Raw genomic sequence first — 15548 nt, forward strand, 5'->3', positions numbered from 1 at the left:
TGTCCAGTGTCTTCAGGATGGCAGGGTGGGGTTCCTGTGTGTGAGAGTGTGGTCTGTAGAATGCTACAGACTGTACAGCAGTCTTGCCTACAGTTAGTTGCACATGGGTGGACTCCAATGCCTTGTGCATTGTCAGTTACCTGGACGTATGGGTGTCTGTGCTGAATATGGATACTCACCCTCCTTTTATGTTTTGTTCCAGGTTTTGGGGCCATGACACATGATACGTGGTATAACCTGGTAGTGCTGGTGTGCTGTCAGGAGGCTTGCAGCAGGTTTCTGTCACTGCACAGACATCGATGTTCTCCATACTGGGGATGGCCTTGAGAGCATGCATATTGGGGTTTACACATCTGGCATTGGTCAGCATTACCCTTATGTTTCTTTCCACTTATGTTTTCTAGGGTGGTGGGTCAGTCTTTTTAGCCTTGCCTACAAAAGGCTCTATGGAGGTGGCAAAGGCCTTATCCAATATTCAGACGCACAGGGGTAACAGGTGCAAGCCATCCCAAGAACAGCTGCATGGCTTGTCAAGCATGACATCTCAAGCAGACAGACATTGGATCCCCTTGGAATGACACCAGTAAGTGTGCCACTTGCTATGACTGATCATTCCGTGTTTGTACTGTGGCATTATTCTTGGTAAGGGTAGGATGCTGCAAACGGTGAGTGTCATACCGGCCTGGACTACATAATCAGACAGCTCATCTATGTCTCTTTTCATGTAGTCTAGGGAGGTACATCTCAGGTCATTCACACCAGCATGGACTATGACTGCATCATATTTCTACTTGCTTTGGAGTGACCTGCATACTTCTGTTATGTGGCGTATTATGGCAGCCTACAGGCAGCTTAGTGTACCCTTTCCCTTTTTCAGTCTGGTGTGCAGGACAGCAGTGTGTCTGACTATGGAGTCACCTATTACAACTGTATCAGGCATGTTGTTTCTCCTTCTGGCCTGTGACTGTTTGGCACACCAGCTTTGTGTACTATGTGTTGCATGTGCTATGTTTGGAGGTTGTTTGATTGGGTGTCTGCTTTAGAGGCCTCTGTCGGTGTGCTGTGTTTGTAATTTGTGCCTCCGGGAATGCTTTTCTGTGTTTATGTCTTTGGTTTGCAGTTGTGATAGGTCTATGTGGGACTGTGTTTGTGGTGTGTGTGGTTACCTTCTCCTCCTGACTAGTTTTGAGAGTACTGAGTTGAGGGAGCTCAGCCTCCAGTTTGGATAGATGGTTGCATCTCTCACATATATTTGTATTTCTTGGGTGGAGTTGGGGGCTGTCTGTGTACTTGGGGCAGGTGTAACATTGCCTCAGGAGTCACAGATTCAACTTGTTGTGGCTGGCCTTAGTGGATTGTATGTGTGGACATATTTTATTGCCATACTACTGATCAGTGATTACTTCATTGTTTATGTTTGCTCTGTCATGTAGTAGCTTCCTCATTCTCTTGCATGGTTTGGTTATGGCTGGTGTCCACCATGCCAGATGCCTGCATGTATGGCATTGTGTCTTGTTTTAATTTAGGATTGCATTTTATTTTTATTTTTATTTAACATTTGTTGACCGGGAATGTCCGACTAGGCTCCACAGAGCCTGTTTTCAGCAGAGGCCCGGGGAGAAATGCTCCAGATGCATGTCTTTGGAAAGCATAATCCAAGCATTCCTGGCAGTGTTCATGGAATGGCTGTATTAAAGGTTCTGAGGTGTGGCCCATATTTTGCACCTGCACAGGACCTTTAATGGATTCCACATCAGTTTGGAGGAGTGCAAATATTGCTTTACACATGTTTTCCACTGTGGTTTTCTGGCCAGGGACTGTGGTCAGGATTTGTATATCCAGTGTGATTACTCTATGGTCTGGTTTTACCAGTGAGCAATACACTTCTCATCTTGCCATCCAGTACCCATGTTGCTGATTATCACATCCAGTATGCTTACCCCTCTTGTGGGAGTGGTACATTGTTCCTGGGCCTTTTGGTTTATGGATTCTATGAACTTTTGTCCTACACTGTTGGAGATAGTATAATGCTCCCAGTCTATGTCTGGGTATTTTCAGTCACCCAATACAATGTGGTTTGGAGGACTTGATATATTCATGTATTCCAGCATAGGCCAGCTGCAGTTCCTGGTGTTGGGACAGTAGTCTGTAGCAGGCTATAAACTGGGGGGCAGTTTTAGCCACTGTTACTTGACCATGGCTAGTCCATGCTGTTTTTTGTTGTGGTACCAACATGGGGGTGTGGTTATCCTTGACAATTCTTGCTAGTCACCCTCCTTTTGTAGCTTGTTCCATGTTTTGAGGCTGTACAGCACAGTATGAGGTGTAACCTGGTAGTGTTAGGGTGCTGTTGTGAGCCTTGGCTCAGTTTTCTGTTACAGCACAGATATCACCATTCTCCATACTGGGTGAGTTTAGACTGCATGTATCTTGCTGTTTCGACTTATCCCTTATCTTATTCTTATCCCTTCTGATACCTATGGAGATAGGCTTGTGTTTTGAGCCTTACCTATTCAGGGCACACTGTGGGTAACAACAGCCTTTGCCAGTATCCATACGGCTTGCACTGATAGGTGCACGCCAGTCCTAGCAGGTGGTGCATCATGTCATGCTCAGCATGTCATCCCAGACTGGCACACATTGGATCCCTTTTGACTAACTGCGATACTTCTGTCAATTATTGCACTTGATCATCTCATTGTCATGTTGTGGCATGATGCTTGGTGAGGGTAGGATGTTAGTCAGGGTCCTCAGGTGTGCATATAGTACATGGTGTTACATTACTTAACACATAGCATTCATGCCTCAGGTGGTGCTGCAGGGCTGCCTCTGTCTGATGCGCATATTACACTTCCCTGTACATGTTTGAGAGCAGGTTGTGTTATGTTAGGCATCCCTGTTACTATATGAGTGAGTCAGAGAGGGGTATCATTCCCAGGGTTCCTACTGAGCCAGTGTATGTGCTATGCGTTGCCTCTTTGCCAAGGCCAGGGCATACTGGGCACACCTTCTTCTGCCTACTGGGGCAGGCTCAGGTTGTTCCTCCTCCGAGTCACGCTCTGCCTGTGATGGCCTTGGCAATGGTGGGGGGCTGTTTGGCCCGGCCCTATGCTGGTCCTGCTGCAGCTGTTTTTGCAAGATCATATTATGTAGTATAGCACATACCATGACTATTTGGGTACATGTAGTTGGTGTGTACTGCAAGGCTCCACCAGATGTGTCCAGACACCGGAACCGTGACTTGAGCAGCCCAAACACACGCTCTATTACATTACGTGTTTGTGCGTGTGCCTCATTATGGCGTTCCTGTTCAGGTGTGTGTGCATTTCTGATGGGTGTCATCAGCCACGGCTCCAGTGCATAACCTGCATCCCCCACTAGGTGTCCATGCGGGATGTCCCCATTGGCAAATGTCTGGTACAGCTGCATCAAATGCCAGATGTGGGAATCATGGTAGCTCCCAGGACAGCCAGCACACACATTCACTATTATGCCCTGGGCATCACACATGACCTGGCAGTTGATGGAGGGGAAGCCCTTGTGGTTGATGTATGCCCTACCCTGCTCACCGGCTGGTGCTTTGATGCGTATGTGCGTGCAGTCTATTGCACCCACTACCTCAGGGTATTCTGCTATTTGCTGGAAGAGACACATATTGCTGGCCAATACCTCACGGGCATTGGGGAAATATACATGATCACCGACATGTGCTGACATGGCATCCAGGAACTGGTGCAGTACCCTGGAGGCTGATGCCTGTGATATCCCCATCATATCACCAGTTGGTCTCTGGAAGGTACCTGTTGCTAGTATTCTTAGGCCAACACATACCTTGGTTTCCATTGGGATGGGTTCCCCTCGGTTGGTTCTGTGTGTGAGGCGTGGCCTGCATAGCTCCACTATTTGCTGCAGGAGGTCTCTGTCCACTCTATAGCGCTCTACTATCTCCAGCTCATGTAACCCGTGGTAGGTGACCCTGGGCCTGTACACTCTTCTCCGTCTCCTCACTGTGGGTTGTCTGGCACCATCTGCATTGTCACCACCCTCAGCAAGTCGCCTATGTCTCATTATGACAGCTATGGCAGCCCCTAACATTTCTGCTCTGAGTTCAGCTTTTTCAGTTTTCACTTCTGATAACGTAATACCTGTCTTGCAGTGTCTCTTGAGAGAAACATCCTGCACTGCTGTTTGCAGAGTTTTAAGTGCTGGGCTGGGCTACTATTCTGCCTGTGTAATTGCCTGCATCTAATTGTTTTCACCTGCTAGCTCCAGCAGTATTCCCTGCTAGCTTCCTACTAAATCTGTTGCTTCCTTTTTCCTTTCTGTTTCCTCAAGGTGGAGCCATGTGTAAACCAGCAGAAACATGCTCACAGTGGCTTACACGCACGCACACATAATTACACGGTTTCAGAATCTGCTTATTCAGATTAAAACGCGTGCACGCCTGCGCAAACAGTGTTAAACATCTCCCAACACGCTCCCACATGCTCATTCTGTCTTACACACACGCACACTGCCTTACTCGCAATTCATGGCGCGCACACGTGCGCATACACATCCAGCAAGAAACTTTGGTGTAGGCAACAGTGTACACCTTCCATTTCTTGACTTTCTCATGCTTAGTTGGTGGCACACCTCCTTCCATGATATCTGTTTGACATCTGTCATGTAACTCTGACCTCCAATGAACTGCATTTCTTTCTACCATTCCCCCCTGTGATGTCACCCATCTCCTACTCTGTTCCTCCCCCTTCTGTAACTCTTACACTACTCAGACTGTGCTCATTTGCTATGTGACAGTGGAATTCAGTATCCTTACACTCATTTGCATCAGATTGCCTACTGATGCTTAGTTACATGTCTTAGACTCAGCTTCCCCCCTTAGCAACCACTACACGGTGGCCATGTTGGTTTTGGTCTGCTGGTCCCTGCATTGACATTCCATGTATTGCATAAAATCTACATTTGTAGGTTTAAAACCTTTGTTTTTATGTTTTATACAGCGCAGCCCATTTGCGCGGGGCTGCGCTGGGTTTAAACATCGGCAATCGCCGAAAAAAGAATATTTTTACTATTTTTGCATCACGTTACTTTGCCAATGGCCACATATTTGGCCACTGGCATGCTGCCTGACACATATGCACCCTTTATTTGGAGCTGACATGGCTCCATTGCAGTTTTTGCAGAAACGTACTCAGTTGTCAACTGAGTACATTTCTGCAACTAAAACGGCTCTTACACGGGCTGTTCTGGGCTTCCTGGATCGCTAATCATCCTCATTTGTATGCTATTCGGCTGCAAGTGAGGTGATTAGCTTATCCATGCCCACTCCGTGTAAGAGCCATTTTAGCTTGTCTCTTACACGGACTTCGGGCTGTTCCTGGATCGCAAAGGCTGCATGGAGTCTTACACTACTCTTAGACTCCGTGCAAGCCTTCGTGAATCCGGCCCATTAAGTTCACCCATTACTAAAAATGTTATCAACCTGTACCATTCCAGTTAGATAATAAGACTGACCTCAAGCTTGTATTATGCAACCACTCAAAGCTTTTGCAACATTTAAATAGCACAGACTGCCAGTAATTATGCTGCTGAAAGACTGCAGGAGAAAGATCACAGGCAAACCTGCCATTCAGCAAATGCTACACTCAGTGGAAAGGATAAACAGATAGGTACAATAAATGCTATAGTATGCTGATTTTACAATTTGTAGCACTTATAAGCAATATCATACATTCTAGCTGAACCAGTCTAAATATTTAGCACACACATTGGGAAGATATCTGATGCAGAAGTAAATACATTTTGCTGGGCAGACTAAGGAAGGCATTCAATATTTCTACAGAAGAAACACAGGTAGATTAAGCACACATTTAAGGGTCAAGTTCTTCTGCACACAACTGATGAAAAATATTCCTTATTTGGATGATTTTTTCTTTTGTCTGTGCTCTGCACAAGGAATGGTAGGATTGGATGGAGAACTGCTCTGTAATACCCCCAACATCGTTTCTTGAACCTAATGGTTGATGCAAGGTTGAGGGTCTCTAATTTGTATCTTTATTCCTGTTGTCCTCTAAACCACTCTAACCCAGAAAGGATTATCACATCAGCAACTAGAAGTAGATGTCCTGGCTATGATTCTAGTGAGATATTACATCACTTACATGAATGAATTAAACCATCTTTTTGAACAGCTCATTATAAGTGTTGACAAAGATTTTCAGGCTGACAGATAGTTTAATTCTTATTGACAATTAGCATGTGTTAACTGAGCAGTAATTAATTACAGGAAATCTTGGATTGCCTAGAATTGTAACCTACCCATCTCTGAAAGTTTCATTCAGTGTAATACCAACCATGGAGGTATTATTCCTCATCAAAAACAGGATGTCTGACCATTTTTATTTTGATTTTTATCATTACTTATATTTAAAAATAATTTTTATGTTGAAATAGCCCTTCTGCCTCTTTTTTGGGTTGGGTACAGTAAGTTTGGTACAAGCAGACGCATATCTAGAACTCTGAATATTACTGGCAAAATGCTATTTCAACTTGTTTGTTTCTTTCAGATCAGAATATGGTTTGTTATTTCACAAAGCATGTCTAGAGTCATTTAAATTTATTGTAGGATGGGTGAATGTGCGGTTGGTCAATTTCTGCTGCCTGTAGAAACTATTGCTTCATTACTTTTCTTGTTGAGGCTCACTCTTATTAGTTCTAAGTTGCACTTAACCATTCAGAGGCATGAATCCAGTATTCAGGGAAATGTACTATTAATAGCTCAATATGCTTTACATGATATCTTCCTAGTCTTTGTAGTAGACCCCTTAGTTTAAATTTGTCAGAAGTAAAATCATTCCCAAATCGACTGTGTATAGCATAATGCTACATTGTCATGACTGGGTTCATCATGGCTAAACAGGCATACAGGAAGGAGTGCAAATAGTCTTGTTAAATGAAAATATTAGCTTGTTCTATCTGTCTCCTCCAATTGATAAAATCTTTTCCTACAGTATGCTCTATACATACTACTGATACTATGTGAGTGTGTGTAGTGCAATATAAGTGCCATCAAACATATCATTGTCATATCACAATAGTTATGTCACCAGTGAAAGATTTTGTCTGCAGTGTTGTTGCATACTGTTCAGCATTAGTATTGTCAGTGTGAACATATTGTACAGAATTTAATGAATATACTGGTTTATCTGTCAAGTGGCTACTGCAGATGCAGTACCATAATGTGCTATTTAATGAATGCCTTGTGCAGTGCATGGGTTTTCATTTCTATGCAACTAGGTTCTATTAAGTAGAGGAGGTCAGGAAAATAATTAAACAGTGAGCTGAATGCTGACATATTATTCTGCAATAGAACATGATTTGCTGTGTACACCCTAAGTATTGATTAAATGTATATGCAACTAAGTTCTATTAAGTAGAGGAGGTCAGGAAAATAATTAAACAGTGAGCTGAATGCTGACATATTATTCTGCAATAGAACATGATTTGCTGTGTACACCCTAAGTATTGATTAAATGTATATGTAATCACTCAAGTGAGCTACAGTTTTTATTGATTTAGCCCTTCACCTGATTTTCAATACTGCATCTTCATATTTTACTATTAATGTGAGCCTCCGTCACCCTTAGATTCCTGATGTCTTCCTCTGCCCAAGCTCCACAAACGCATTTGGCCTTTTTTATTTTATTTTCATATGCCCTACATTTAGCTTACAATGCATTTTTTTCCTTTAATATCATGTATTTAGTTTTCTTCTTGAATGAGCTATTTTGGTCACCCATGAACAATTTGCCTCAAACTACCTTACATACCATGTATGACTGTCTTTCTTACCAGCTCTTCTAGTCTTCAGCTGCAACATCTTTAATAACTTCAGTTTCTAATCTTCTTGACCTGTTTCTAGGTGGAGCTTTGTTGCCAGTGTTGACCATGTACCTGGAGGATGGAACATTTTCTAGCAAGCTCTATGGTCACTTTGCTGGCTCTTCAATGATTTCTTTAGCTCAGTACAATGCTGTGCTAAGAACTTCAATTGGGCCTTGGCAGGAGACAAACCGGGTATGCTTACTGTCTGCCATTTTCATAGCCCTACCTTTTTATAGGTCTGTGCATACATGTCGCATATATTTTGGGGAGAAGCTGGCTTGGGCAGTGTGTTTGCTGCACTTCTAGTTTAGGAGGATCACAGGAAGATTGCCTGTGATTATCAAAATGTTGCACTGATGTAGTGTTTCTGTGGCTAAGTTTAATATGGTAATGACATTGTCTGCAAATGTGAATGGGTTAGACAATGTGAAGTATTGCTAGCCATACCAGGTGAAGTAGGGCAGTGGAGGTGTAACATATGCCAGCAAACTAGCTGGAATTTAGTAAAGAATTATATGTTATTTGAATATCAAACTGATTTATGCAGGTGCTTGTGTCGAAAATGTATTTGTAAAGTTGCTTGTGTGAAAAATGTATCAACGATGTGCCCTGCTGGACAGATGAAGAAATGTACATGCATTATTCTAATTGTTGAAATGTATATGTTGTAACAGAGACTACTAGAAGAGAAGAAGTTAATGTGAATCCACCTGACTTTGAAAAATAGTAAGAATTTAAATTACTTAATTTAGGCCATAAAGATTGTATTTTACAGTTTTGAATGCAGCCAGATACAAAAAGTCTGTACTAGGAAGCTTTCTGTATTGTCTTGTGGGTGAACTAATTGCTACTCTGGAGGAGTGGAAGTGTTTTATGTTTTTTTGATTTCTGGAAGCTGCAACAGATCTTAGCAAGCTCCATATGTGTTTATTATTGGCACATATGTGCTAAATCCTAGCAGTTTCTAGTCATGGGGGTAGCATGGGAACCAGAAGTCAGATGATCAGATGTATGTGATATCATTCTGTAATCTAGGACAAAAAATAATTTTTAATGCTAGATGAGACTGAAGTCTCATTGCAGTCTGTTTTTTGGAACCTGGAACAAAGAAGGAAGATCACTCACCTACTTAATCTTGCCTTACTCTAGTAAGTGGCCAGGGAATAATAGTTCTTTAGATCAGTCAAGAAAATATAGTGAGAGTAGTTAAATACTGTTTTTTCTGTATTGGTGTGACTATTCATTTGTGTTATTTTAATATTTCCTGTGATTGAAACTGTGGTGTTTATTGTTTTAGTATTTTTATGTTTTTTTTTTTATTTATGATAAAATATGTTTAAACATTTCATTGTGGCTTTTCCTTTAGAGAATATTTTAAACTTTGAGAGGACTTATATCTATTTGGTGACACTGTGGCCACTCATGAAAACCATACCACATTGGCCAAACACTATCATTTATATTAACATTAATTTCACTCAGTATAATTGGGTACCCTTGCAAAAGCCTTAGAGTAGCTGGCTTTGTAGTGTCTGATGGTGGTGTAACTACCTTATAGTCTGGGCAGAAGGGGCCATAGTTAGTAAATCTGTGCCAGCCTTTCCCAGGTGTGTGTGTGTGTGTGTGTGTGTGTGTGTGTGTGTGTGTGTGTGTGTGTGTGTGTGTGTGTGTGTGTGTGTGTGTGTGTGTGTGTGTGTGTGTGTGTGTGTGTGTGTGTGTGTGTGTGTGTGTGTGTGTGTGTGTGTGTGTGTGTGTGTGTGTGTGTGTGTGTGTGTGTGTGTGTGTGTGTGTGTGTGAAAATCAGATCTCAAAAATTGTGCATGTCAGCTGCTTGGAGCAGGGACATGAAGCACTGGTTTCACAGAGACAGCGCTGGTGGGCTTGGCTTGAACACTTGGCTGAGGACCCAACTCTATAGCTGTACCAGTGAGGAGTCTTATTGGGATCTGGAGGAAGACATAGAGAGAGAGAAATCCAGACCCTGGAATGAGTATGTTCTATGTGGGCTTTTAAAGGAGATTTTGATTGATGCAGAATGCTGCATCTGGAAATAATGGGTATATCCATTTTTGTTCCAAGTGAATGTCACTCTTCAGTGTCAATGGTGAGGATTCAGGCTCCTTCATTACTGGTCCAGAGAGGGGATGTCACATTGACTAAAGTCATCATGTTGTAGGTCATTTGAATGCACAGACACAATTATAAACACACTATGAGTGCATGGTCATATTTCTAAGGAAGACAATATGTTAGTGACTTCTCAAAATCCCTGTACAAATCACTCTAGGCAAATACCTTTTGATCCTGTCAATAAAGCTATCATTAAATCTAAGAGCTGACTACCACAGTGTTAAACTATACTGTGTAATCAATATGCTTCTTAGCTCAAAAGTAGAAATTGAGACACTATATTATTTTAACATTCTTTATGTTTTATGACTTCCTTGATCTTTGGAAAAATCAAGATTAACTACTGATAATGAGGTTTATTTATTATTTATTTTTATTCATTTTATTTTACATTTGTTGACTGGGTTAGTCAGACTGGGTGGAAGCCCTTTTTCAGTGAAGGCCCAGGGACAAAAGCTCCACAAGTGATTACTAACAAGTAGTACAGCAAGTACAAAGATACAGGATATCAGAAAAATGCAATGGTACAAAAAGAATAATCTAAAGAAGGTATGCGTGAAGTTATATAGTAAATTACAGAGATTTATAAAGAACAGAAATGTAGGTATACAAAATATTTACATAAAAATTATATGCAATCATGTACAACTGAAATTGACCAGTACAAGCTCTGTAGGTGTGCGATAGGGTAAGCGTGAGAGAGGAGCTGTAACAGAGACAGGGCTTGTGGATAGAGGATTACTTACATAGGATCTAAATGAGGAGATAGGTGAGGATTAGTATTGGTACTGATGTTGTGAGGTGTTGAGATTTAGCTTGGGAGTAGACATTAGAGGAAAATAGAGAGTTTTGGTGTGAGAAGGTTATGAGAGGTAATGAACCCATGAGGAGGGTGGTTACAGTGATAGTTCCAAAGGAAGGTATGGGGCTAAGGAAGCAATCATGGAGGGTGATTACAAATGCAGATCCAAGAACTGTGCAGATAGCTTTTGACAGCAGCCTTGAATTTTTGTGGATAGATAATATTCCTGAGTTCTAAAGGAAGTTTATTCCAAGCTAGGGCTGAGAAGTAGATGTACAGTTGTTGCCTCGTTTTACTTTGGGGTTTATAGATTTGGAGGAAGTTTTAGTCAGAGCTGCATAGGGACCTTAGAGGGGTATAGAGGGAGATGATAGAGGTAATGTCAGGGTAGGAGGTAGGCTGGTACAGTAAGGTATGTATGATCTGAAGTTGGGTTAGGAGTAATTGGTGAGGGGATTCTAGCCAGTTTAGTATTTTGAGGGCAAGACAGTGGTGGAAGTGTTAGATTGACCTGTGTCAAATTTGACAGTTTTCTTATATGTAGATTTGAATTTTGTTAGGAGGGAGGTCTGAATGTTGGTGAGAATTTGAGACCCATACAGTAGGCTAGGAAGTAGGTAAGCATGGGGTAGGGTTTGGATTTGGTAGTGAGAATTTTTTGTTGAGACACAGAAGTCCTAATTTTTGGTGGGGTTTCTTAATGTTATTGAAGACATGCAGATCAAATTTAAGTTGGTCGTCTATGATGACTTCCAGAAGCTTAGTGTGAGACTCAGCAGAGATAACCGTATTATTGCTTGAGGTGATACAGAAGGAAGCTTTTAGATGGTTCATAGTTTTGGGGGTGAAAAGCAGGAGTTTAGGTTTTTTGGATTTAGAATCAAGTGATTATTGGAGAGCCAGTTTTCAATTGACAAATGGGATTTTTGAGTAAGGGTATTTAGGTCAGAGATTGAGTGAGCAATGGTGATGACTGTGGACTCATCTGCATATTGCACAAGAGATGACAGAGGGTAGGATGTGTGTAATTGGTTGGTAAATATGTTAAACAATAGAGGGCCAAGAATAGATTCTTCAGGTACACCCATCTTGATGGGGAAGAAAGAAGATGTAGTATAGAGCCATTTGACTGAATGAAACTGATATGAGAGGTAGCTAGTAAACCAGGAAATAGTAGATGAAGAGAGGTTGAGTTCAGAGAGTTTATCAAGCAGAAGTAGGTTTGATACAGAGATGAAAGCTTTAGATAAGTTAAGGAATAAGGATGAGACAAGTGTGTTACTGTCTCAAGCTAGTGATATAGTATTCAGGATAAAAGGGCAGTGGAGGTCTTATGTTTTGAGCAAAAGCCATGTTGAGTGGGCATGATCAAGTTATTCTATATAAAGTAGTGGAGAAGTTGTTTGTGGACACATTTCTCTAAGATTTTGAAAAGAGGAGATAAAATAGCAATGGGCCTGAAGTTGGTGAGTTCTGAGGAGTTGCCTCCCTTGTGAATGGGTATTCTGTAGAATTTTTTCCAGATTGAGGGAATGTTGGATTCTGCTATGGAATGGTTGATTAGAATGGAGATATGGGTAGGCAATTGAGTTTGATGCCATCTGAAGGAGTAATGGTGGGAGATTATCCACAGAGGGGGAGCAGGGTTTTAGCTTGCTGAGCAATGATTTGATGTAGCTGGTTGAGACTGTTTTCAGAGAGAAGGCCTGAATGGAATAGGGGGATGAAAGTGGGTCAGGGCTAATATTAACATTGGTAGTGGAGGTAGTTTGGAGAGACAGTTTGCTGGTGGTTTCAATGAAGTAGGTGTTAAAGTTAGATGCTGTTTCTTGAGGAGAGTTGTTGGGACATGTATTGGAGGCAGAAGGGCAACTTGGGTGCAGAAGTTGGTTGATGGAGTACCCAAAATTTCTTTGGGTTTGTTGAGATTGAGGTGGGGGTGATTGTTGTAGAAGTTTTTCTTGTCACTAATGATGTGTTTTTTTTGAGAGGTTGCATAGCTGCTTGCGTTGTTGGAGATGGGATGGGCATTTTGTCTTACACCGGACTTTCCAAGCTTTGTCTCTTTGTTGCATCAGGGTGCATGTAATTCACTGATTTTTGTTTAGTACATTTCTGATGTTCATAGACAATAATGTTAATTGTTTTTTTGGGGGGAAAGGTTTGTGGGAGCATTGAGTTTATGCGCCTAGTGTTAGTGTGGATGTGGTTTTGAGTTCCAGGGTTGGGATGAATGTCACCAGACAGGAGGAGAATTGACAGAATAGTTGTAGAGTGGCAAAGAGATGAGCAATAGAAGTAATATTTTACTTTAGATTTGTATGGAGGGTATGGGGAGGGGAGGGAGTTTAATTTTGGGAAGGGGATGTTTAGACGCATGGGTAGAAGTGGTTGTTGGGAATGAGCAGATGGCTTGCTGGGAAGGAATGGGATAGATAGACATAGGTAAGTGGTATAGGGACATATGGCTAGTATTGTAGGAAGATAGGTGATGCAGGAGAGAAAGTGTAGAAATATAGAGAAGAGCTAGTAGCAATCTGTAAGTAGACATGTTAAGTAAGCGGAAGATTGGAGAGAGGAGGTAGAGGATAGTAGGGGTTAGAAAATGATTTTGTGATATGAAATAAAGGGTTATCGATTCTGGGTTTATTGAAATAAGAGTATGAGTGGTAGCTGCTCCGTAGTGATTATGGGAGATGTAAAATGGAGATGGTTGTATTAAATAAAGGAGAGGTCAGATGGATGAGGTTATATAGAAGGATAGGAAGAGATGAGTTATGAGTCAAATAACTGAAAACTCTGGGATAGTGGTGAGGTGTTGTGTTTGAGAGATAGATATGAGGTAAGGGGAAGAGAGATGTGTAGAGAATGGAGAGTGATTTGGGGTATGAGTTTCAGGAGTTGAGATAGTGTGCAGCTGGTGGGTGAAATGATGTAAGAGGGAGTATATAGAGGGTTGAGAGTGTGTAAGGAGGACTAACTAATAGTGGAGTTGTTAATGGAGTTGTGATGGGAAATGTGGAATTCCTTAGAAGGGGAGAAGAGGGGATTTGATTGGCTATTGGAAATTGGGAGGGAGGTGGTGAGGAGCAGTGGTTACACAGGGTTAGGTATAAGTTAAAGTGAATGTGGGCTGTGTGGGAATGGGAGTAGGGTAGGAGAGTGGAGTGAGCTCAAGGGAAGTGAAAGGAGAACAGAGTGGGCTGAGCCAGATTCGTCGAGTGTACATAGGTTCATAGGTAGGTACTAGGCTATCGGTCCAAGTAAGCCTAGCCAACAAAATTCCCTGGCTTATGCCAACCCAAGAAAGTTAATTTCCTTTGCCCTTGTTGAGCAGAGCCACAGAAGTGATCCCCGGGGTGTATTTCCTATTTCCCATCCACTCATCAGTATTTTTTTGAAGAGTGTTAATGAGGAACTTTGCTTGACATAGATGGGTAGCCTAAGTAGAAAACGAACTGACAAATGAAAAACTGAAGAAAAGAACACACTGTGAACAAGCACCAACACTTCACTCAGCTCGATGAAGAAATAAATATAAAAAGCCATTCTTATTCACTTTAATACCAAAACAAAATAAAATTAAGTGCTTTTCGTTTGGGAAATATCCAAACTTCTTCAGATGTAGAGCAAGAACAAAAACAGTCAGCCCAGCAAAAATCCACTGTATATCATAGATGGGTAGCCTGTTCCAGTGTATGGGAAGTCTCTGGGACAGGAATCTATCCCTCCAGCAAGTCCTGTTTATTGTGGTGACAAGGTTTAGGTCCCTAGAGCATGTAGCTCAGAAGGATTGGGATTTCTTTAGGTGTAGTATGTCCAACAGCTCTGGGTTTGGCATAGCTTTATATGTTAGGCAGACATCACCTCAGAGTAGGTGATATGCTACAGAGTAAAGCTGGAGTTTTTTTAGATGATCAGTGTAGGGCATCTTTTGAGGCCAGTAATTCTCTTTGTGAGGTACTTCTGTGGCCTTTCCAGCTGCTGCAGATGTCTTGTGAGGTACATTTCAAAAGGGGTGTTGTACTCTATAATGGGTCTAATGAGTGTCGAGTAGAGGGGAACAATGACCTTTTTTTCCTGGATGAGAACCCTTTTGTGATGAGGTGTGCCATGTAGAAGAATTTCCTGACTACTGTGGCAATGTGATTATCAAAGGAGAGACTACTGTCCACCTGGGTCCCAAGGTCTCTTATCACACATTCGGTGTTAAAAAGACTGCTGCCTATGTGGAAGTTCATGGGTACTGAGTTTTTACCAAAAGTGATAACAATGCACTTTTTGGCATTGAGCTTGAGACCATAGCTCTAACACCAGGCATCTGTCTCAGTGAGGCCCCTCTGTAGGATGTCCACATCATTTGGGGACTCGACTATAGCTCCTAGTTTGCAGTCATCTGCGAACTTTGTTAGCCAGAGGCCTTCTGTGTTACCCTTTACTTCAGAGAAGTAGATACCAAATAGAAGAGGTCCCAGGACTGAACCCTGTGGTGCTCCACTTGTCACTGGTTTGAAGTCAGATTTGGAGTCTGCAACTTTTACAGTGTGGGCTCTGTCAGTGAGCCAGTTGGCAACCCATCTTGTGACATAGGGATTTATACCTAGTTTAGTGAGTTTAGCTATAATTGCAGAATGGGAGATGGTGTCAAAAGCCTTGGTGAGGTCAAGATAGGCTGTGTGAACCACCTTACCCTCATCTACGGCTTTGGTGACTGCCTCAAAGAAGTCGA

Source organism: Protopterus annectens, chromosome 5.part0 (assembly GCF_019279795.1).
Source record: "Protopterus annectens isolate FY-2018-M chromosome 5.part0, PAN1.0, whole genome shotgun sequence".
Taxonomy (NCBI): domain Eukaryota; kingdom Metazoa; phylum Chordata; order Ceratodontiformes; family Protopteridae; genus Protopterus; species Protopterus annectens.